The sequence below is a fragment of the Aythya ferina genome (assembly GCF_964211825.1).
Source record: "Aythya ferina genome assembly, chromosome: 2".
Taxonomy (NCBI): domain Eukaryota; kingdom Metazoa; phylum Chordata; class Aves; order Anseriformes; family Anatidae; genus Aythya; species Aythya ferina.
In genome coordinates, this window is record NC_140297.1 from 53,200,944 (window position 1) to 53,226,313 (window position 25,370).

The 25,370-nt window shown below is 47.0% G+C and overlaps 1 protein-coding gene across 16 annotated transcripts in view; it reads right to left on the minus strand.

Annotated features, from left to right (window-relative positions):
* Window positions 1-25,370, minus strand: part of ATXN1 (ataxin 1) — a 265,892-nt gene that overhangs the window by 152,633 nt on the left and 87,889 nt on the right. For 2 of the 16 annotated variants that reach the window (XM_084508616.1, XM_084508614.1), the window contains one exon: window positions 14,389-14,559. The exons of 13 other annotated variants lie outside the window; for them this stretch is intronic. The gene's annotated coding sequence lies outside the window, so the exon portion shown is untranslated. Of the gene's footprint in view, window positions 1-6,577; window positions 6,669-14,388; window positions 14,560-25,370 lie in introns of those variants that run through there. One more of the 16 variants, XM_084508609.1, reaches the window with a different exon arrangement.

Consider the following 25,370-nt stretch of genomic DNA (forward strand, 5'->3'; position numbering starts at 1 on the left):
AGCTTCACCAAACGCCAGCAGAAAGGCTGGACCCTTGGCAGAGACTTTTCTGGTGGCAGCAGCAACCCCAGGGTCCCATGGCCGTCCGGCTGCCAACCTGCTCGGGGCTCTCGGGGCCAGGAGAGCAGGAGCGGTGAGCTGGGGCCGCACGGACAGCCGGCCGTGCACACGAACAATGCCATCACGTGAGCCTCGCTTCCTTAGGAAGCCAGCCCAGAACCCACCCTTAACCTTCTCCCCATTTCCAGCGCAGCCACATCTTTTGTGCTCCTGATGCAACGTGAAGCACGGCGCTATAAAACAAAGGCACTATTGACTAGGGTTTTTTTTTTCTTTTTCTTTTTTTTTCCAGGATTACGATGACTACACGGGCTTACAGCAGAGATTTCAGCGATTTCAACACCGACTGCTCAGTAACAGGAGCACCGCTTGGCAATCCATCCAGAGATTACCTGTTGAAACATTAATGGCAAACACCTTTTGATGTGGGCTGCTTTATGTGGTGCAAAAGCCAGCACCGTAATTATGCATTTCCTTTCGGTGAACCTGGTATTTAAACCTGCACTGTTACGGTGGGGTGGGGTGTGTGTGTGTGTGTGTGTGTGTGCCCTGCAGGAAATACTCCACAGCTGAGTCTGCGATTTACCCGGGTAGCTGCACGTAGTAAATCTGCGAGAGGGGACCTCCGCCGCTTCATTCATTGTGCACCGAGCAGAGGGCTCAAACAATTGCCACGCTTGAGACAAATGCCAGCGTGAGTCACCCCAGCCGGAGTGCAAACATGTTTGCCGGCGGGTGAGTCATGATATCACATCCTGAATTCACAAACCTGCCTATAAATAATAATTTCTGCAATTGTTGTACTCCTTTAACACAATGCAACCTGAAGCGTGCTGCTGAAGCTACAGGGAACACGTTTTCCTCCTCATCCCTTTTGTTCTTGGTCACATCCATCCACCTGTAACAGTAAGCTGTCCGTGGTGACTGCAGTGGTAATTCTGTCAGTCATATTGAGCCAAACCCAAACGTGGCACCAGATCTGTGACAAAGGAGAGCTATCACCCCCCTCCAAAAAAAAAGTAGGAGGAGAGAAGCAAGCCCAAAGCACGGACCTGCTACTTGCTGTATTTGCCTTACCTACAAGAGTTTTCTTGATGCCCTACTTCTGACATGCTTTGGCACGCTCAGCATTCGGGTGAGAGGAACGTTGTGCTGCTGTGGGACAGAGACAGCGGAGAACAGGATGAGAAATGCCTCAGGAGAGGTGCTGGAGCACTGATGTTGCAGAGAGGCCGTGGCAGCACAGCAGGCACCGTGTCCACGGGGAGCAGGAGCGCGGCCCCGCTGCCAGGAGCTCTCCGCCTGGGCGCAGCACGAGAGCACACCTGGTGACAAAATTAACACACCGCAGTAATTGGCAGCGATAACCCACGGCTGCCTTTAATTCGGGGAGGCAGCTGAATCAGAAAAGCCACGTAAGGGCCTTTTCAAACAGGGCTGAAGTTAAGTACATGACTGCATTTGCTCTGATAAAAATGTGTGAAATCTCTGCAAGTGAGGCAAAAATAAAAAAAAGACTTTGTGTAAGGTTTCGGGGGTGGGAGGGGTTCTAACTTGGCTCTCAGTTAGGAATTGATTCTCCTTTTACATGACAGAATTCACACACACACAAATCTCCTCACGTTAAATCAAGACAGTCTTGCCTTCCCCTAATTGTTTGGTGGAGTAACCGCTCCGAAGTTCATTCCCGATACCTTTCTCAGGCAAAATAAAAGGCCTTTTAGAAAAATTTTATTGCTAAAACAATGAAATTCTCCCGGGAATGACTTCGTTATGGAAATGAAGTGACAGCTCCTTTTATCTAGCCAAGCAGCAAGTCTGCATTTATAAAAGGCATTCTGTGCACAAAGTACAGTGAGTGGGAGGACACGAAAATGCTATTTTTAATCCCGATTTCAGCGTTCCTCCCATACAGATCTCCTGGAATAATAACAGCAACAACAATAACGATAATTAATAATGCCAAAAAAGGAGTATCATCTCAAAGGTGACTGTCATGTGAGAAAGGGAATTGTAGTTAATGACTTAGAGGATTTAGGGACAAATGTAAGGTTCTTTCAGATACGCTGGCACCGAGCCATGGGTTTCACGGGGTTTGAGATTTGCCCCCCTAAATTTTACACTGTAACGTAAAAAAAATACGAAGCAATGAAGTTATTACTGTATGCAACATATGCTTTATCTCTACCATTTATTTTCCTGTACCAACTGAGCCGTTCAGAAATGCAGCTGTACTTGAAGTTAGCGGTGGAGCTGAGGCCATCGCTGTTTGGATACACGACTGTCACAGCTTTCAGATTTGGGGACAAAAGAAAAACCTCAGGGCCAAGCAAAGTTTTCAAACGCACTGAAAACAAGGGCAGAATGCAGGCTTGGGCCCAAAGCTTGACAAAGACCCCAAAAAGAGGATCCCTACCAGGAATAGGCTGGCTTCAGTGGGCCTGGTGCGTCATTATTCAAGGGCAGAAGTTAGCCCTGGTTATTGGAAGATCGCTATTCAGTCAGGATATCATCCACCAGGGGTAATTAGGACAAGCCTTTGGATTTCACACCTAATAAAAACGAACAAGAGCGAGCAGGCAGTGACAAAAGGCACGAGACGCGCGAGCACACCGAGGCACGACTCCAAACCTGCTGGTGTGATCGTGTGTGGAGTAGCCCCACCACTGGAAAGCCCCCGTTTCACCCCAAATTGGAGCAATCTGGAGGGAGTTGACACTTGCCATCTCTGTGGCTCACAGCTCAGGATCCAGAGCACCCAGGGCACGAGCGTGCACGCTCGGCACTGGCCTTGTCCAAGGGATTTTCCCCCAGGACTCCAGTCCCATTTTGGCCATGCACAACCCTCACCGGCAGCAGCACGGCCCATGCACGCTCCAGCGCCCTTGGCACGCTGCCTCCCCAGTGAAAAACGCACCAGGCACCTGCTCAGGTAGGATCTGCTTCCAAAAGCTGTCGCTTTCAGACCGTGCAGGGCACACTTGGAGACACTTCCGCTCCCTCGCCACCCTACAGGATAAATTTTCATGCTGTTAACCTTTATTTGCCTTTTATGCGGCAAAATGCAAGCATATTAAAATATACGGCTCCAATTAGGTGCTTTGATCACCTCCAGCTGCTGCATGGGAGAAGTGCGGTGGTAACAGAGGGAAAAACCAAGAGTGTAGGGCTGGAAGAAGTTTGCCCCCTTCTCCTTTTTTGTCCACTGCTCGCTGCCAAATGTGCTCGCTGCTGGTCACTTGCCGAGCTCACTGCCAGCGAAATGCTGGGCTGGGCACATCACCAGCACTTAACCCTCAATAAAAGTAAATCGCAGGAATACTTAGTGCTCATTCAGGCTTCTACATATTATAAGCACCATAAAAAAAAAATAAAAATAACAGCACACTCACGCCGTAACAGCCCTGCGAGGTAAGCTGAGCATTATTCATGCTTTATGCAAAGGGGAATTTCACTGGAGAAGGGATAATTGACCTGCCCAAAGCTATGCAACACAGGTGCTCCTGTTTCCTGGTCCTCCGCGTACTCCAGCAGACCGGTTTCAGCCCTTCCTGAGCGTTTCAGTGAGTCAGACTCCTGCCTTCCCTACTGCCTCTCTCTGCAGCTGAAGGAAGTGAGGAGCAGCTCCCTGCACCCGGGGGCACGGGCTGCACGTGGGGAGCGTGAGTGGTCCTGGGCTGTATGGAGCAGCAGCAGCGATAGGAGTGGCAGCCCTCCTGCTTGCACCTCCCTGTGGGCAGCAGGGAGGAGCTACAGAGAAGAATTTGGTCTGCAGGACCATTATGAGCTCTTTCACACCACACTTCAGTCTCTGTGGATGCCTTCTCGTCCTGGAGCCAGGGCAGAATGGGACTTTGCCATGGATGTATACTGCATGGCAGTATACACCCTCTCCCTTCCCTTTAACTGCAAAAAAAGGCTCGGCCTGAACAACCAAAGGTTTTATCCTGGATGTCAGTGGGCCATGTGAATACTGGCAAAGCTCATCTCAGTTGGCAAACCAAGTAAGCCCTACCTTTGGTCAATGCGGTTAGACTGGAAAAGCACTTGAACGTGTGGATCAGCTAAGACAAGGCTCCAGCGGAGGGGTTCATCTCACCCAACCTCCCACTTTTAACCACGTTGAGTTGGGTCAGGGCTAACGCGGGGTAACCAGATCCTCAGCCCGAGCTGCAGGTTTTGGCTGCACCGAAGCATCAGCTCAAGCCAAAGCCACTTTGGCTACCTCGCCTGAGAGCGCTCTCGGCCCTGCAGATGAGCAGATGAACTCGGTGGTTTAAGGGGATTAGCTGTGCTGAACGGCTCTGCTCCAGCCACTTCTCATGTCCACAGCACTCAGCCTTCGGTCTGCGCTGATCTCACGTTCAGCTGCCCTGAGAGGTTTTGCTGCAGCTGCCTGAGGACAACCACGAGCTGTCCCCAGGCCTCGGAGGAAAGACAGGCTTGCAGCTCAAGCTGGGTGGGCATCCCAAGGGGCTGAGTGAGCCCAAAGTGTCTGCAAAGTGTCCCCTTTCTCCAGCACTGGGGTTCTGGGTTGGTTCGCTGCTGTAGTTTGTGACCAGGATGAAAAACAGCACTAAAAGGTGTTTTGGGTATGAACACCTTTTTTTTAAGCACTGCGCGCAGCAAAGCAGTGCTTAAACCGGCACGGGCACAGCGTGCTCCTGATGCCACCTACCTCAGCCACTTGTCTTAGGCTGCGAAGAGCAGCCTGGGCCCTGCCAGAGCCCCTAGCACCGGAGCAGCCTCGGCTGTGGCAAATTTCTCAAATTTCTACCCAAATGAGACAGATCGCATCTTCCCAGGGACAGTGACAGCGCAGGCGGCGCGCAGCCGCTCCTCCCGAAGGCAGCAGGCAGTGAGTGCTGGGTAACATCATCGGCGTGAAGTTGTAACAATGTGGGAGAATGTGGCAATTCATGGAAAATGTCATCGACCAAAAGGCAATTAGCAGCGAGCCTAAATGCAGAAGCAGAAGGGAGTGGTTTCCTAACAAAACAAGCCTTGTTAAAAAATAAAGGAGGAAAAAAAAAAAAACCAAAAACCTCCTCAACCTTGCTTTCCTCAAAAAAGCAGCATTCTCAGGAGACTGAAAGCATTTGAAAAAATACTTCTGGGAAGCTTTCTGTAAAGATTATTCTTTACAGACAGATTTGGCAGCCCTTTCTGCTCTGTCTCCTAATGCTGTTGAGCATAACTATGTTAAGTCAATAAGCAAAGCCACTCAAAGTTTTTTTTTTTTTTTTGAGGTTTTCTAGGCCAAGAGAGGAAGCAGTGAGATAGGAAAGTTTTCAGAAGTGGGAGTTGTGCCTGCCTTGCTTCTAATTGTAGTGAAACTGTCAACCTCTGCGTTGTGTTTCAAGACTCTGCACTTCAAAATCATTCCCTCTGTGCTTTGAATTGCTATACTTTTAAGCTAACTACTTCTAAAAGTGCTGTTTAAAAAAAAATGACATCTTCAACCACATTTAACATTGTGAATAAATCTGAATTTGCAAAGTCTCATTGGGTCCCTGCAAAAGTGCAGATTTTTTTTTTTTTTTTATCACACTTGACAGCCAATCTCTTGGAAATGATTTGTGCAGAAACCTAGCTTAAATTACTTCATATCAAGGCATTTAAGAGAAAATGTGTTTTTCTTTGTTATAAGCTAAAAATAATGGTGTCCTTTTTACCTCAGATTAAGAAAAAAAAAAAGCAACAACACCCAACAACCACACTGAAGCAGCAAGCAGCATTGAAACCAATTAGTAATCTTACAACCTAAAAGCCTACCTACGTGCAGGCATGTGTTAATCGCATTTCAGAATGAGCTTCAGGCACACGTGGCCAAAAAAAAAGTGCAGCAGGATGAATTGCTTTATCTCCTGCACGCAGCCAGAAGAGAACGAGGGTCCGTGTACTCCGGTGAGAGTGATGGGTGGGTGTTCAGGGCCCTTGCAAAGATGCTCCCTGCCCCTGAGCCCAGGGAATCGCTCCAATCTATGCCAGAATGGTAAATCCATAGATAAGCCAACGTGCTGCATTTCTCCTTGCTGCCCGGACTTGCTATCAAGCAAGGAGAGAGATACCTGCAGAGCGGGGAGCCGAGGGAGCCCAGCACTCTCCAAGTCTCCCTGCAGATACTTGAGTTTTAGGGTAATTGGAAGGCCACGCTCCTTTCACGCCGTCATGAAATAGAGTATTCGCGTTGATTGGGCTTTGCTGATTTTAAAATACAGAGGCTAATTTCAGGATAGTAGAGACAGTTAGTTTCAGTACGACTTGGGTGTGTTCACAGCCCATTGCTCAACGCAGTTAACCCAATTCAGGGTAAGTGCTTACTGCTAAATAGTCGGGGCGATGGCAAACAAGCATGGAAAGCGGCTCAGAGTGCTGGCTGAGGGAGATAGGGTCACTGCAAGCCTCGGCGAGGTCCTACCTGCTAGCTAGTGTGACAGTGCCCAGCACAAGGAAGTCCCAAGACTGACCGGGGTCCCTGCGTAACTCTCTCCCCCACCAGAAAACGACAGCGTACCTTGTGGGGCTGAACAACTTTGAAGCATTATCTCGAGGTCTGCCAAAGTTCGAGGTGTTCCAGATGCCAGGTTTCAACTTAAGCTCATCTATTTTTCATATCCTTCTCCCGGCCTCTCGTTTCTCTGGCCTGAAGGGAGGACAGCAGCGTGTTTCACCCCAGCGAGAAGCTCACGAACGCACGACTCCCCCTCGCAGCAGTGAGGCTGCACCAGCTGCTTGCTAAGGAGGTCCCACCCCACTCTTTGCTCACCGCCTTGGCTGGGCCAGGCTGAGGTGCTTCAAACCTGCTCCCACGTTGGCACGGGGTTATTCCTGCAGCAGCTCTGAGTAACCAGCCAGCGCCCAGCCCCAGCCCCGTCTCCCCACGAGGATGCTGCCCTCTGCATGCTGCCCCGGCAGCATTCAGCTCGGGCTTTGGGGTGCCACGTGCCCGCCGCACCGCCCCGGCAAACAGCCCCATCAGATCGTTCCCACAGCACGCACATCTCTTCCTGGCTTGCCGCAAGGTGAGTGCACAGTTTTTGCTAGCCTTGCATTTTTTTTTTCCCCCTCTCCACGTCATGTATGTGAATCGCTCCCGTTTCCCAGCACCAAGGAGTTAAGGGAAGAAAGAGGTACCGCGGCATGTGCTTCGTGCAAGGGTAAGTGGGTTGGCCAGCTATCAAAGCAGATTGTTAAATACTGCAGCGAGCTCCTGATTTTTTTTTCCCCCGACTGCAATAAACGTAAGGACTTAATGTGGCCGTAAATTTCAACCTAGACCACATCTGCTGATAAAGCAAAGTCTTTGTACTTGCACAACTGCCGTTGACGGTACACAAAATACTTAAATTTCATGAAATTCTCCTACATTCAAAAGCTGACCTGCAGTCAGCCCGAGGCGGCCAGCGTGAACTGCACGCTCAGCAGAACTGCACATTAAAGACGGGGGGGAAACGGAGGCTGTGTTGTACTACTAAATTAGACTGCTAAGAAAGTGGATCGTTTGTGCAACTGCTAAGCTCCTGGAGTATTTCGGGCACCACTTCACCGCACCAGATGAAAGCATTTCTGCCCTGGTTCCCATCCGACAGGCAGTGCCGGGTGACGGCCGCGTCCTTGTCTCCTTCCTCGCAGGCACGGGCAGAAGTGGGGCCTGCAGGACTCTGCCACGCTCTGCTGTGAAACCTCTCCTTGGAATTAATTGAGGCTACCCGGCTATTTGAGGCGTTTTACAACCCTGCAATTGCATTAATAGCCTGGAAGAGAGCGTGTGCGTTGATGTACGTTGTTTCTTCTCCTGGTCTCTTGGGAAACTTGAGCTGTAGACTTTGGCCATCAGCATGCACGCTACTTTTCAGAAGATAACTGAATTCTGATACCGTGATCTAATTTTAACTTATTTCTTGGCAAGACGCTCTCTCCTTATGCGTATACATGTCAGACATGGATTCTGTTCCAGCAGCGTTCCCTCGATTAATTATTACCAAACCATTTGAAGGTTTCTCCACCGCAAGCCAGGTGTCAGCAGCTGGGACCTACCTAACAGGGCTCCGTCCCCGAGCAGTTTCACTTTGCATGGCCTAAGTGACCTTGGACCAGTGAACTTCCTCGTTGGCTCATGCCCGGCTCTAAACTCCCCAGAGGAAGGTAACCCCGAGCAGCACCTCTCACAAACCCACAGATCTCCTCCTTGAGATCCCTTCCCACTGCAAGGCTGCCCTAACTGCCCCACAGGCATGAAATCCATCCCGGGATGTGACACGCAACTCTTTCTACCATCTGTATTATCATTATTGCTCTGAAAAAAAAACAACAAACTATTAATAACAGCAAAATGATCTCATTTACACTGCTAGCAAATCTAATTTTCATATGTATAATCAACAGGACTCCTCATACAAACAGACCGTTACTCTTTCATCCTGGGCTTGGAGACACAAAAAAGGAAGTGTGTTTCGTAGCTGGCCCCATGGCATCTACACCTCCTCCTGCAACCTCGAGTTAAGCAGAAGTCTGCGGCATCCCAGCTGCTTTTCAGTTATCCAGTACTTTCCCAACCCGGGACTAGTTTCGTTTTAAAAAACAGCCTCCGATACAAAATTGTAAAGACCTGACTGTGTCTACTTCATGCACAAGGATCAATCGAGAATTTTGGCTGCTTCAAGCTCAGAACTTGTGAATCCCATGCAGGGGGGATTTTCGGCAAGGCGAGCTTACCTTGTCATTGAAGGTACGTCCTGAGAAATGCTCAGTGCCTGACAGAGAGGTGGGAAGCAGCAGCCTGTCCCGGCCGAGCCACAAAGCAACCCAAACCTTACGGTCTAAAGACATGGAGATCTGTCCACACACCATGTTAACGTGAGCCACTTCTCCTCAGGTATTTCACAGACACTCAAGCTATTAGCGACAGCGTTACCGAAATACAGGCTGGTTCTGCAATGTGGATTGGGAGGCGTCCCAACCTTCTGGGATTATTATCCTTGATTTCAAATGAGCCTCTTTTGGAAGTGCTTGGTATTAACACACCAGTGATTTGTCACAAAGACACGTATCAGAGATGTGATTTCTAGCAAAAACTGAAATCACGGAAATTTTATTTGCATATAGTGTCAGAGCTGCTTTGGAAACAGACTCTTCAGTTACCTACGGTGTTTGGAGGAACACGCAGCTGCAGAAAGAAAAGAGCATTTTTCTTCCATCTATTACTGTCCTTCACCACGGGCCAAATTCTGCTCTCGCATCCCGTGCCACTTCAGCAGCATGGCCTGGGACCAAACCCTGAATGATGCAACACACTTGCCTTCTAAGAAATCATAGAGTCACAGCACCATGAGGGTTGGAAAAGCCCTCCAAGATCACCTGGTCCAACCATCCCCTACCACCAACGTCACCCACTAAACCACGTCCCTAAGCACCACGTCCAACCTTTCCTTGAACACCCCCAGGGATGGAGACTCCAATGAAATTAAGGGTATACTGTTCAAATACTAGATCACATTTGCTATGTTAAAATAGCAAATTCATCAATTGCTTGGAATCGGCCGCAGTCCGGATGACGCAGCATTCCAGCGCTCTGCTCCTTCTGGCCGCAAATGCATCCTTAGAGGTCTGAAAACTCAGCTCCAACTGGAGTTGGCCCAAGCGTCCAGCGCTGGCATGGGACCCAGCGCAGCACCAGAGCATGTCAGTAACTAACCCAACAGCCCGGGAGACGTTTTCAGGAACCCTGTGCAGAAAGCACCTCTGCCAACAAGGTTCAGCGAGCTTTCTGCCGGGGAGGCGAGCAGACGTATCAGATGTCAGCCGGTGTGTTTATCTTCTGCAAACACCCAACCGCCTTTCAAATAACATCTAACAGGGCAGATTACTGCTCTAATGCTAATGGAAACTGATCAAAAGGCCCCAGATTACTTGGCTGCCTTGCCTTAAAAACTTTCCCTGCTTTAGTTTCCATGCAAAATACATCAAAGGAGGATGCCCATCAATGGGGACCCTGTAGACTAAGCATGAATGGAAATGAGGGAAACTACACTTAGAACTGGGTTGTAGGTAAGAAACATCAGAAACCCCCCAGCCTAATTTAAGGGTTAGCTCCACGCATTTTCACAAGAGCTGCTTTGTAAAATAAGAGTCAGGGACCTGCTCCATCCAGCACATTTGAAAACGTTGTTCCTTATCTACAAAAGGATTTTTTTTCCTCAGTTTCCACCATGGTTCATTTGGCTGGAAACAAAAGTGGCTGGCACGCTAGCGTTAAAAAAAAAAGGCACAAGTAAACACCGTCACTTTAAGCACTTGGAGCAAAGATAAACAGCAATGGTCACACTTCACCCAGCCAGCTGGGCTTTGAAGGGGCGAAGGCTGGGGACCACCTGGACCGAAGCTGTCCGTCCATTCGCACGCGGGAACGCTTCCACGGTTCCGAGGCAGAACAAATATTTCTTTGTGTCTGAAGACTTTTTAGCGAACGCGCAGGGTGACGACAGAGCAGGACAGAGCTGCCTGTTAACGAAGCCAGCAACAATTACGGCTACGTCTAAGAATCGACAAGAAAAACACATACCAGCGTATTCCAAAGGCATTTGCTCACAAAGCAAACTCAATCCGCGCAAGCCCCAGCAGAGAAACCCGATAGCATCTCCTGATTTACGACCTCTCAGCAGGTTGTACTGGGTCCTCCAGATTCCGGGCTTGCCTTGGAAAGCAATTAAGTTTCTAGCACTTCTGGGAGCGACAAAAGCTCTTGCTAGGAGAAAACCTGCACGCTGCACTCTCGCTGAGTCTGCAGCCTGGCAGACGGAGACAACGACACCGAGAGGTGTGAACTTCCCCCACTTGACTCGTTGGGGAGTGCAGGTATGTGCAGGGCCACCTAGAACTGCTCCTTAGTCCTGCATCCAAGCGGCCAGCTGGGGCTGGGGCTCCGAGGACATTTGCAGAGCCCCCTCTCAACCAGGAAAGAAAAATCCCTTTCCTCACCAGGAAGCCGTGCAAGCTCAGCCAGCGCGAACCGTTCCAATTACTCAGCAAGACCGAGTCCCCTTCCTTATGCCACAGCGTGCCCAAAAACCGTGACGAAACCAAGGCCCTGCTGCGCTGGGCTCTGTGCAAACACACATTAGGAGGCAGCACCTGCTCCACGCGGCGCACATTTTCTGCGGAGTAAGCCGTACCTAAGGTAACGCCAGGGCACGGAGCACGTGTACGAGCGGCGCCTCACATAACCCAGGACGAACGCTGCCTCTGAATTACCGTAGCACGGCAGCTCCGTCGGGTCGAAAACAGACGGGTGATAGGCCCCCGGGTGAATGAAAGGGCTCCCAGCAGCAAAAACACTGCGATGTCTGCGCAAGGACAGCCCAAAGCAGCTCCCCAGCACCGTGCTGCTTCTCCTTTTACTACAACCACAGGCAGATCTTGTGAGGACAGAGCTAGAGCGGGGCTGACGAAGGCGGCACGCTGCAGCGGCTGCCCGAGCCGCCTCTGCCTCACCGCAAGGCACAAGGGCACAGGCAGGGCAGGCACCAGGGGGCTGCTGTCACACTGAGGGCTCCCAGGCAGTTTGTTCTGTGGTGAACGTGCGAAGATCGGCGCTTTCTCACCTGCCGGCTGACTTGTGTGCCTCAGACTCTGCCTGCCTGCTTGTCAGAGCCGCTGAATGCTCCCCGCTCCAGGTGAAATCCGCCGGGGCAGTGCCCGCTCAGCGCCTCGGGAAGCTGCCAGCAGGCCCTCTGGTCCTTTTCATTTCTCACTTATCGGGGTATCCGTTTCCTCTGCCGCACAGCAAGACACCCAACTCCTTGAACGAGCTCAGTGGAAGCAAGAGACACAGATCCTTTCACCTCTTCAACGTTTGCAAAATGATTTAAGCCTAGTTATGAGAGCTCACCTGGCTCTGCTTCCTCGCCGATAACATCTCTGGTTTCACGGCCGTATTTTCTTCTACCTTTTGCTCACCCGTTGCTGTGCAAGGGCTTACAAATACAATACTTCCAATTTCTGCCAAGTTTGGCAGAGAATTAAGTTAGAAAAAAAACATTCTCCCTCTTATCTCCTTTGGCTGAAGTTGCAGTCATTTTTAACAACCAGAGGGAAGCGCTTTGGGAGACAGAAACACGTTTAAAGAAGCACGCAGACAGAAGTGCAAGACGCTCGAATGTCCTTTAAGCCCTCATTAAAGCGCTCTAAAGTCTTTGGACAGAAAGCACCGAGCCACTGCAGGCTTGGTCACGAACAGTTCATTACACACACAAAGATACACAGACCCGTCAGAAGTGCTACGTTTGCAAAATTGCAAGCTAAAAGGCAAGGAAATACCAGGAAAATGGCCAATTACGCAACGCTTCATCTTCTTGTTTAATTTTACGATCACAGTGTTTTTTTCCACAGGAAATGGTGCCACTCATTGTATAGTAGGGCTGGTGTTACTGAATAAGCAGTACTCGGCGTTTTGCTTCATTCTCACTGTTAAAATCGGTCCCAAGCCTTTTTTATATCTCTGCTTCAAACCGTGCTTTAAAGACAGAACAAGCAATTCCCTCATAGGTTATTTTCTGGCTGTCACCACATTATCTAACTGCTTGATATACTAAAATTAGTCCTCGTTCACAACACCCCTGTGAGAAGAGTTTTTTTCCTCCCCATCGCACAGACTCCGAGAGATTGAGGTTGTGGACAAAGGTCCCTTCCAAACCCAGCTATGCCATTTGAAGAGGTTTTCCTCCCACACACACGCTCGGCACCAGCTGCCCCTCTTCCTGTGATGACTGTCTCCCTTCAGAAGCGCTAGCAGGCTGGTATAAAAGCGTTTTGCAATCCCTTATGGTGAAAATAAACTGAAGAGGCTACAAATTACTCTTTACTCTCTCCTGTGCTACCCCAGTTTTGCCTCCACCTGGCAGGGGAGCATTCGCCTCCCCAGGGCAGGCCCAAGAGGAGGTACAGGGAGCACGTGGGAGCTTGTGCTGAGATGGGCACCACCAGGGAGCCCCAGCCCTGGAGGTGCTCAAGGCCAGGTTGGATGGGGCTTTGGGCAGCCTGGTCTGGTGGGAGGTGTCCCTGCCCACCACAAGGGGGTTGAACTGGGTGGTCTTCAAGGTCCCTTCCAACTCGAACTGTTCTGTGGCTCTGTTACCACACGAGATATTTCTGCCAGCCAGATACCTCTGGGATCCTCTCGGAGGTTATTTTACCACCACAGAGTGGTGGTGACAAGATGGTGACATTATCAAACCAAGCCAAGCCAAGATGCCACGTTATCAAGCCAAGCCCTTCAGCTTTAAAACACAGCACACTCACTGCAGCTCTTCCTAACGACCCCCTGCTGCGCAGCCACAAAAATGACACATTTCTGAGTTTACAAACTGACCTATTAGAGGAAGCTTTTCCTGCAAATAAGAGGCAGATCCCTAACACCAGGCCACCCCCACAGCCAAATTTCAAATGCACATCCCCGAGAGTAAAGGTGCTACACAGCTACTCAATGAAACATCTGGCCTATTTTTAAAAAGGGTATAAAAAGTGGTTTTCTGTAGCTTGTTCTCAAGACAACCTGAATCATTCATGCTCAAATGTAAAAAAAAAAAAAAAAAAACAACTTGAAACAGCCACTGAGTTTGGAAAAATGTCTCTTCAAAAGGTTATCCTGGAAAAAATACTACATGTTGTGCAGTGCTGATTGCAGGCAGTTCAACCAGCTTTTCTTACATTACCTGCTATTTCCTACATTATTACTGAGAAAGGCCCCTAAACAAATCCATGATGCAGAATAAAATTGAGAGATCATAAGCTCCAGCGGTGCCTGGACATATCTTGACAAAGAAATGCAGGCTCTAATAGAAATGATGCCTAATAGCGAAGCAATAGATGGTGAATGCAGAAGCCAAGTCATCACTGTCTGCAGAAATTGTTTGATTCAGATATGCAAGAGACAGGAAATCCAAGTGTCACAGTCACAGCCTATTTACAAAAATTAGGAGGAAGTGTTGATTGGTTTCTATAGACACAAACATTGATACTCACACTAGAATCAAACAATTACTCTTATCACTGCAAGCAGGGTCGAACGCTGATCATCATAGTTCAGCCATCCGACAGAAAGACAGCAAGAAAACCCTTTTGACACATAGCCTTCACCATACACGAGTCAGATGATTCAGCTGCCAGAAAGCAAATAAAATTACTTTAAAACAAACATTTCGGTCTTTCTTTATAAAAACATGTAGCTTTTCAGCAGATGACTCAAATGTGAAAGCTTGTGGTCTTTGCTCCAGTAGCTGGGTAGGCTGTAGTCTGAGCTGCTATGTAAATGACTCAAGTGTTTTTCACCTGCTCGGGTGCGAGCTGCACTCCTGAACCCTCTGTCGAAGGGACCACCACTGCTGCTGAGCCACAGACGAGGAGGGCAGTGAGGTATGAAACTTCTTTTCCCCCACAGGGGACTTCCACGATGCGACAGAGAGAGCAGTTGTAAAGGCACTTTCTCCTCACGTATGGCTTCTGAAATAGAACAAAAGGCCCATCTTACTAATTGTATTAGCAAGCCACGAGCCAGCAGTGTGCCCTCGTGGCCAAGAAGGCCAACGGTGTCCTGGGCTGCATTAAGAAGATAGTTGCCAGCAGGTCAAGGGAGGTGATCCTGCCCTTCTGCTCAGCCCTGGTGAGGCCACACCAGGAGTTGTGTCCAGTTCTGGGCTCCCCAGGACAAGAGGGACATGGACATCCCAGAGAGTCCAGCAGAGGGCTATGAAGATGATGAGGGGACTGAAGCATCTCTATTGAGGAAAGGTTGAGAGAACTGGGCCTGTTTAGCCTAGAGAAGGCTGAGAAGGGATCCCATCAATGTCTACAAATATCTTACGGGAGGGTGTCAAGACACTGGGGCTGGACTCTTTTTGGTGGTGCCCCAAGAAAGGCTGAGAAGCAGCAGACATATACTGAAACACAGAAGTTCCAGCTGAATGTAAGGAAAAGCTTCTTTACTGTGAGGGTGTCCAAGCTGAACAGGTTGCCGAGAGAGATTGGTTGTAGTCTCCTTCTCTGGAGATATCCAAACCTGCCCAGATGCCATCCTGTGCAACATGCTCCAGGTGACCCTACTTGAGCAGGGGATCAGACCAGATGATCTCCAGAGGTCCCTTCCAACCCCAACCATCCTGAGATGGCCATCTGAGATACGATGGCCTACATCTGCACCAGGAGAACAAGAGGTGTATCTGCCATACTTGTGTAACCACGATGAGAGCTCGAGCACAAAGAAAGCCTGTGCGTTTTGTTACCCCATCCAGACACAGATCTAACGTTACTGTATTGAGTTGCACTTCCTGGCTCTCACCCGTTTGAGTCAAACAAACACGTTCTGCGAACAATAATGCCTTGTTTTCTGCATTCCCCCGTTATATGGGTCTGTAACATAGACCAATCTCAACTTTTTTCCTCCACTGGACAGGTAAATAAACACTGGGAAGAACCAGAGCGCATGCAGTGCTGGCCAGGCTTTCCTGGTAACCCTAGTGAGAAGCAGGGAGGAAGGAAACCTTCCTCCACCTAGAGATGAATGAATCCAAGCCAAACCAACAGCAGTCCAGCAAACAGCCTCACGGTGGGAAACCACCCAAATCCTTTCACTTCCAAGCAGAACTGCTAGAAGGAAGACCAAACCAAGTCCAGAGAGATGTTTATTTTCTGAAAAAAGATGAGCTGTTCAGATCACAAGACATACATGGGGATGGCCTGACTCTTATTTCATGGGGTGTACTGGAGTTAATGTTGATTTACATGGGTTTTGGATACACTACCTAACAACATCAACACCATCTCAGTGCCAGGCACTGCAGAAATGTCACTGGTTGAGGCAGGTAAGTAAAAACAACTCACCCTCCTTGTCATTAGTATCATCCTGATTTCCCCTTAAGTCTTCCAGGAAAAGCAGATATATGGATCTCTCATCTTGACAATTCATCCATTTCTAGACTGCACGGCAAGGCTCCATAACGATCCATTCTGGCTAGCAGAGCAGTATACAAATGTGGAAAAAAACTCACTGAGTGCTGAAGAAATTCAGGGCAAGAAAATAACCCAGAAGTACCTGGACTGTGCCCAGGTCTCCTCACAGCTTTATGATGAAGACTGCTAAGAAGCAGAGGACATGCTTTGATTTTAAATACCCAACTTCTAAAGTGTAGCATGAAAGAAATGTGAGGTGTGAGGAAGATTACCATCAGCATCATTCAAAAGCAAGCACTCTGGAACAAATCCATTTGAGTTTATCTAGGTTGATGGAGCTGCATCACCTTACATCAGAGAGAATGTGCCTCGCTGCACCTCATGGAACACCGTTATTTAAGGTTCAGATGGTTGCTGACTTTTCACAACAGATACCCTAGAATATTTGTAAGTTTGGGAAGGAAAATCTCAAGGGGCAGCCTACCCAGAAGTTGTGAGCCAGGCGCAGGACAGGAGATCAAAGAGCTCTGAAGAAAAGGGAGGTTTTCTGGAGTGAGGGTGAGCATCTGAGTAAAGCACTCTTGAGTCTGAGATCATGCTCACTGTGGTACGGGACAGGTCTGGGCTCTTCCACTCCTCCAGCTAACACAGAGCAGGTCTGAAGGAGGCGAATGGCATCACCTTTCATATGTGGAACACAAAGGTGGTCACAGCTCCCTGATCACAGAAGACAGCCCTGGGTTTAGCCTCTGGTCTCCATGCTGTAAAGCAGTTCTGAAAAGCTGTACAGAGAAAAGAGAAATCTGGGACAACTGACTTGTGTTTATTACACATATTTTTTACTTCAGGTTTTGTTTTGTTTTTTTTTTGTGTATGACATCCCTGGAAGAAATAGTTCATGTAAAAGGGCCATCTGAAGGTCTGAGTCTTTTTACAACTGATATTTAAATTTGGAAGGTGAGTCAGCGATTGACAGAAGGAGAAAATAAAAAGGAATTTGCATAAATGTAAGCTGCACAGACAAGAACTGTTGATCTTTCTTTTTCTTTCTTTTTTTTTTTTTTTCTTTCTTATTTTTTAAATAACAAAACAATTCTACCAAGTGCAGAAAAGAAACGCAAGGACTAACTAAGCTGCAAGTTAGAGGACTGGACTTTATGAGCTGATACACAGACCGAAGTCTGTTCCACAGCCCTGGGGCAAACTTCACTCTCTCTCTGAAGCAGTAATTTAGAAGCAGACACTGCTCAGTGACATGTCACTGTCTGGGAGTGCATAAATCCTGCTAGTCCGGGATGCAAGACAGCTGAGATAACTGAGCTGTGATCACGCTGGAAAAATGGGAGTGGGAAGAGCAACTGAGTGGCATCGCTATAAAACAAAAGCACGGGAGAAGGACTTGAACAGAAGGGTGATCTAGAGGATGGAATAGCTGCTTAGGATTTGGGAAACTGAAGTCAAAGCATGACATCACCAAGCTCTTACGTACTGCTGAGCTTGTCCTTTAGCCCTTCTGTACCTCATCTGCAAAACAGGGATAGCACCAGTTGCCTAACTCATATGCAGGTATGGGAATAAAAACATAAAGAAGAGTGGAGCACTCGGATGTCAGGCTCACAGCCCAGCGAAGAGCGCTTCTCTACTCAACAGGAGCCTCCACCTTCCAAAGAAACTTAATTTTTGAAGTGGTTGCACCATTTGCTTAAAAATGAAGCCACGTGCTTAATCTCTGGGCCAGAGAGAGAGACAGATTTTGTGTTTACTTTGGCGCTGAAGGACTAAAATGATTTCCTTGTTTTCCTGATTTTCCCACAATTTCAATTATACTCGTCTAGATTTATTGCATACTTAAGAAATATTGTTGAAGGGAACACGTCCATAAAAGTTCTTATTTCATCCCTCTGAAACCTGCAATTCTCACTAAGGCACGGACCGAAGGATTTCAGTGCCCTTTGCACACAAAGAACTGGACAGATTTTTACATCTTAGCTGCTTTTAACCGTCTCTAGGATCTTGCACATTAGGAGTCCCCAGGCATCATGCAGCAATATCCACAGGCAAACACTGTAGGAGAAGACCTGCAAAGTCCACAAGATAGTGAAATACACTTCAGCAATACAAAGCACACATTCACAGAACTCAGAAAGAGAAATTCTAGTCCGTATTCACTAGTTTCAAACACGAGCTACCAGGGAAACTTCTGCCACAAAAAGAAGTGGAAAACACAGAATCCTACCGAGGTGTCTATGTCTATGATTTCCTAATACCAATTCAGTGCAGCGATTAATTAATCTTATCAGTCTTTCATAGGCTTTACTAGATCACAAATTCACACAAATGATTAACTTCTACCACTGCTTTCAGTAAGGATCTGCTTAAGCACAAGTCTTTGGCACATTCCTCAGTTTTATACTAATCTTGCAAATGTGCCAGTACACTAAGGAGAGAGGAACAAGAAAAACCCAACCCAAATCCTGATACTAAACAGCAAATGCTAGGCCAGAAATGCACTAGTTGTTAAGAAGAAAATACCAACAGCAGAACCAAAAATAACTCTTCAATCATTTGTCTTTTCAAACCTCTCTATTCCCTCTTTTCAGGATCCATGCTTGTCATAACTGACTGTTTCTTATGCTTGCTCTGGGGTGTCTCAGAGCTTGTTTCCACTGAGATAAAAATATGCCTTTTTCTCAACCATGTTATTAGCAATCATAGCAAGTGGTTTTAATTCTTTTTCCTCCATGACCTTTCTCGAGTTCTGCCTACTGTTTATCTAAAAGCAAAAGCTGGTTGATGCTTATCACGTTTTTTCTTTTACCAAGTATTCAAATGAAAAGTGATGCTACCTCTTATTCTAATGTAGATGCAAGCCACCTTTAGTTGGGGGGCAGGGAAGATGCAGGTTTCCCCATTGGCAAAGCTGTGCTGTATCTGTTTTCCCATTATTTTTTTTTTATATCACATCAATTTCTGTTTTACTTTGTTTAAAAATGTGTGATTTGTTATCAGAACCAAACAATTTGCTTGGGCTCACAACAGCCAGCTTTTAGGCTACTCCACCTTGAATTGCAATGACAGCCAAAGCAACAAGGCAGCAAACCCATCAAAAGTCACCTGTCAAAACAAGAGTATGTAAATACCGGTGAAAGTCAATAAACTCTGCATCTTTTGTGACACAGTGGCATTTCGTGATGGTTATTCCTCCCTAATAATTAACAGATGACAGTTCAGTTTTAAAACAAGGACAGTCTGCAATCAGTGACCCATCCCTGCTGCTCAACCATCGGATCTGTCTCAAGGTCACTGTCTTCAGTAACTCGGTAAGGATTACATCATCTGTCCTTGTATAGGGCACTTACATCATCGATCAATACCTGAGATCTGAGCACTGTCAACAAATTCACGTTGGGGATGAGTTACAACTGGGCAGATACCACAGACACGACGCTCCTCTTCAGTCCAGCCCACATCCCCATTAAGACTACATTATAAAACTATCGGCTCTACTACTATTATTTGTATCTCAGTGGGAACTGAGTGCTAAGCAAGACGAGGTGGATAAGGTGCCACAGCAGCATGCCCTTTGCAAAGACACAGCAGCCTTTGGTTTGAAGAGCTTGCAGCAGCCTGAAGTGACAAGAGCAACGGAGGGTGGGAGCAAGAGGTGTAAGCAGATGGCATCAGACCACATGTTATTTCAGTAAGCTTTTGGTGGCGGTTCAGTTTGAGGCGCAGTCACGTGTTCACCTCCAACAGTGATAAGTGTTTCGAGCTATTTTAGTTTCCTTTGCCTTGACACAGACCTGGCAGACGCAGGCGCCAAGCTAAGGTGTCCCAGCAGAAGATGTGCAAATGGGTAGCCGCTGGGTCCCTCCCCTACTGCTGGTTTGGGAGCGTAACACGAGGCGACACATTCAGGGTGAAGAGATCAATTCAGCAGAAGGTCTGGGAAAAAGAGGATAAAGATGAGCCACTTGTGAGTGAAACTGAGCAAAATGAGAGCTAGGCTGAACCACGAATCAGCCTGGGTCAGAGGAAGTCTGTGTGCATTTGCAATTGTGCCTCTTCTGGCTGAGGTCTTCTGGAAGGGGCAACTCCTTGATTCCCACTTGCAGTAAACTGTTGAAGATCTGGAGCTTGCCCTACCCACCTATAGTAAGATTCAGTAAAAGGTGGTAGCTCACACGTGGGGGAAGAGAGAATGTACAGCAGTACCTAGAGACACTGACCTACTTGGCTCCTGTACAGGCATACAGCAAATGACAGCTCCTGCCTCAGATACAAAGAGCAATACTTGGAAGAGCAGTCCCAGGGAGAGGATCACCAAGCCGACATTTTCACCCCTGGATACATTAAATTAGGTACCGATCCATACTTCAGGACCTACAGAGCTGGCCTCCTTCACAGTAGTGCTGCATGCACCCAGAGGCCCATTAAGGTAACGTGAAGGGTTGCGGATGACCTGCCTGCCCTGGAAATCCGGCCAGGGCTAACCAGATTCAATGGCTCTGACCTTAGCAGGCATGGTTGTGAAAGGCAGACGAGACCCCAGCACCAGCATGGAAATTATACGGTTTCTAAAGCACTAATCACATGCTGAATCTTACAAATACATATGCTGTAGCTGCGTGTCCTCGAATGTCTCTCAGGGCAAGGCCATTTTAAACGCTGATTTTTATAACACTTGATTTTGCAGCGTGCAACTCCATAACCTTAAGGACAGATCACCTTCTCGTCCTCAGGCAGAACCTTACCACCACATACACACAGTGGATATATTTGCTGTGCATCTCCCAGTCTTCTCCCTGTACACACACAGACACACAGTGGTCATCTTTAATGAGAGCACAAAAATCAGCATCAAAAAGGCAACCACAAGGAGCACATCTCAGAGAAAAGGGTTTTTTGCATCAGATTAGGGCAAGGCAGATCCTAATAACTGTGTTTCCCTGGTAGGACCCACTCCTGTATGCTTCTCACCAAGAGGCAGGAAAACTAACGTCATTTGGAGTAATTAGCAATGCAAGGTCTGCCTCAGTGGGGCTCATTACGGGGTAAGGGCATTAGTCCCTTTCTGTTGTTATAAATCCTTGGTGTATTTGCAGTAACAAAAAATCACTTTCAGAGTTGTTTGTTTGCTTGTGTGTTAAGGTACTTCAAGTTCAAAGTGTTCAAAGCCTTACTCAGGTCACACTTACAGCTGATTTAATAGGGAAGCGCTGCCCTTGAAGGTACTTCTTACCTTTGCAGACTGGAGAATAATTACACACAGAGAGGCTAACTCCACCATCCCCTGTGCCAGTTTTATGCTGAAATAACCCCACTGATTGATGAAATTAAGATGGAATGAGACTGCAGTCATCTAATGCTGAAACGGGCCATAAAAAGATAAAATCTGCGTTGTTAAAAATGTAGTCAACTCAAGAGATTTCCTTCCTCATTCTCTACGCAGATAAGCTCTTCTGTTTTTTCCACATGAGGAATTTTGAAAAAGCAAGACCTGTAGGATTCTGGGGTCTTTATTTATTTATTTATTTATTTATTTATTTATTTATTTATTTATTTATTTAGGCTATTAGATCATGCTCCATGGAAAAGCTCAGCACAAAGCTAAGTGCACATGCCTCACAGGTAAGAGGAAATTAAAACACAAGATGAAACTAACCCGTCCATACAGCTTACCATGTAGTTTATCAAGCGGATAAATATGAAGTTAAAAAGTTAAATGCTACTTCAGTTTCATGACTGCTAGCTCTTTATCGCTGTCTCAGAACCCAGCTGTGTTCTGTGGAGGAGGAAACATGTCAGTGCAGCAAATTTTACCTGCAATGAGAAGTAATTTATTGTGCCTAACTGTGAAAAGCAAATTGGTATCATCATCCAGAAGTTTGTATCTCATGAGTGTTGTTTCTGTAATTTGCCTTTCTTTTAGAAAGGACTAAGATTAGAACAGCAATGCAAAAACTTGCAGCTAAAATTAAATTAAGCTGGATTTCATGAAAAGTTGTTAGATGAGAAGGGCTGAAAGGAGATGTAAGTACAGCACAAAAAGAAGCACAACAGAGTTAAGAAAAAATAAGCTATTTCTTAATTGCTAGTGAGATACCTTAGTCTCAGATACCACCAAAAAATCTAAGAAAAAAAGACCGTTTCCTTTTAAAATGTGTCCCTGGTAAGCCAATTTGATAATTGAAGAAAATGAAAGAGCAAAAGAATTGGATATTGTTTTTAACCAAGACTGCGTTCACCTGAAGACAATCTGCATAAGCACGACTGGGGAGGAGGCATTACAAGAAATCTAAGTAAGGACCAAACTAAAAATCCGACGCTCACTCTGAAGCACCTCACTACTGGATTTCTTTAAAGCAGTCTTTAAAATGCCATCACTTTTCCCAGCAGCAAGGATGACAGTATGTGTGTTTTACTGCTGGAGCAGCAGCTAGCTAAGGTTAAGAAAACTGAAGAGGATGGGGTGGGACAACGGTGGGGACAGGAATTGCGTACGTCGCTGAATGTTCCCATTGCTTTGCAACTGCTGGACTGCGTAAGGGGGAAAGAAGACAAGGGCTTTCCAACAACTGGTTTATGTCTCCTCTGGCAGAACCCTTTGCTCTGCAGCCACCCAGCTCCCACAGAGGCGAGGTATAAAAGCCCGAGTTCTTACTAGCCCGTTTACAAAAATAAACTCCAATCTTCTACACTGCTCAAGTATTATATACAACTAAGGAGCCTCCTGTTCCTCAACATACCACCAGCACCTCCTGGTACACTTACTTTCCACCCTCTCCTCTCTCCTATCCGACTTTTTCAGCCGTCTTGTACTCTCTCCCTCTCCTGCAGTACTTGCTCCCATCTCCTTTATCTCCCCAACCCATCCCTCAACCTGTAGCTCCTTCCCAAGTTACATGGCTTTCCAGCTTCTCTCCCAGATGCTGTGGTTGTCCATCCCGCTGCTCTGTTTCTCTGCTGATAATCTGTTTTTAATAACAGGCCCTGGTTTTAGTGTTTTTTTCTTTGTTTGTTTGCTTTTAACTAACACCAAAAAAAAAAAGGTGACAGGTATCTAAGGAGCTTACAACAGAATAAAGCATCACCTTTGCCATTCTTTTAGAAAGCAGAACATTAAAAATGTTGTAGCCAAAGGCAGAGATGAAATTTATAAAAACTAACTGGAATCAGTATTCAGGACAGATGGGCTGACACCCCTTCTTGCCAAGATAAGCGTCAGGCTCACAGGACCTTGCTATGACATGATTTCAGAAAAGAAGGCACCTCCATCAGCATAAAACCAGATCTTCAGACTGCGCTGCTTCAAAATGGAGCATGGAAAATGCCACCCAGCTGACCCCCAGGAGAAGCCTTCCCATATGTAAGGGAAAGGGGAGAAAACCCTGCAGCATAAAAGAAAAAGAAGCACAGAGTGGTTAAGTGTATTGCCCCTAAATGGGACTGTGAGTTGGCAGCAACACAAGTACAGAGAATTGTCAGGGCTCCTTGGCTACATCAAACTGCTACAGGAAAGCTCTTCTTCCTTAGCTGTCTTAACCACAGACCTTGGTTAAAGAAAGACCCTGCACAGCACACCAAAGCCAGAGAAACTGTCCTCTGGGGACACTTCTCTCACTCTTCAGTGAGGGTTTCACCCTGGTGTACCTCAGCAAGGTGCAACCTCCTCACTCAGGTCAGCCTTCACCTCCCGATGCTGGACACCCTGATGAAGACGATGAAGAGTAAGGTTTAACTGATGGTTGATGTAGCAGGTGTGGTAATGTTCGCTCGGTGATAGCAGCTTGGAGCGTGGAAATTCACGCTCTTCATTCTCTTCACCTTTTTATTTCCCCCTGCTCTCCAAACGAGTGCCTTCTGCTTGCCGATGCGGTGAGGGTGACCTTCTGAGGGAAAGGCCCTGGAGAAAGCAGAACTGCACAGTGGCTGCCGTGAGCAAGAATTTGCCTTGCAAAATGACCAGGCCACCCCAAAGTCCCAAGTGTGACGGGGCACAGACAGAAAAACTACAATAATGTGCTCAACCACACAGAAAGGCATACCATGCAGGCTGCCGTGATGGCAATGAAAAACTCCAATAAGGCCAAATACCACTGTGAAGGTCTTTGGTGAAAAGGTTGGGGGACTGGAAAAGGTTTGTTCTCAAGGAGATCACAGGGAAAAACACACTCAGTGGGGAAATGAAGGTGAATAAAGCCAAATCCTCCTTGCAAAACCAGAATTCAATACTCACTGTTGCTGGGGAAGGCGAGCTGTGCCCGCGCTGGGCACAGAAGATGCCCTGTTTCGGGATGCTGTCTGCTCTCGCTGATGGCTCTCTCCTGCTGTTCACAGCAGACTTCAGCAGAACTACTGCTTGTGCTTTCTAGCAGCGAAAGCAGGACCAAGCCTGTATTCAAATCGGTATCGACGCCACGCTCACTCTCAGTTTTAGTCTCTAACAGCAGAAACCAGTGGTAGTCAGTAAAGGCTTGTTAAGCATATTCAAATGAGCTCAGTGCATTTCTACGTGCAATTAATTGTGATTTATTTGAAGGCAATCTGTTAGCACTCCCTTTTTCTGCTTCCTATAACTCCAATTAATGAGGGCCAAGCCTCAGTCTGAAACAGTTTTATTTCATGTGTTGAACAAAAATGATGGAAAAAAAGGGTTATTATCCAAACCAATAAAGCGCTCTGGCAAAAAAAAATACACAAAAAAAATTCTTTGCATCTTTCAGAGAAACAAATGTTTTAAGGACAAAGGTTGGGCAAGCTAGATTAAATAACCGTAGCAAGTTAAGACTCTGGAAGCCAAACAGTTTTCATTTAATAAGAAGCTAAGTGGTGTTTCTGCCACCACTGCTATTAGTCCTCTACTTTCCACTGTTCTCTGTTTAGTGTCTACGTGTCTTATGGCCTCAGAAAACAAACTAACTACAATGTCTCTAAAACAAGGGAGCAAGGAAATAAGCATGTCTTGTCTGTTATAAATTAGCTATATGTGTTTTTGAATCCGTAGCTTGCCTGTTTAAAAACATTTCCAATAGCTCTTTTGCATTTAGGAGGGAGAAAAACCACTTCTATTTTCTCTAGTATTTCCAGTCAAGTGTTTAGGTAAGATAAAACCCAGATTATTTCTTAAACCATTTTTGTCCTAGTCAGCAAGAGTTGGGGTTGGTGACTCTCTATGGGTTTCACCCATCCACAGAAACCTTTTATCACTCTTCCCTGAAGGACTTCAACACACTACTGACAGTGAACCCTCTGCACTAAATACGAGTGAAAAGACCATACCCGTGAACGGTCTTTTGTCCTCCAACATCTACACAGAGTGAAAACAACTGGTCATACTGGCTCTCAGGTTACAGGTACCCCCT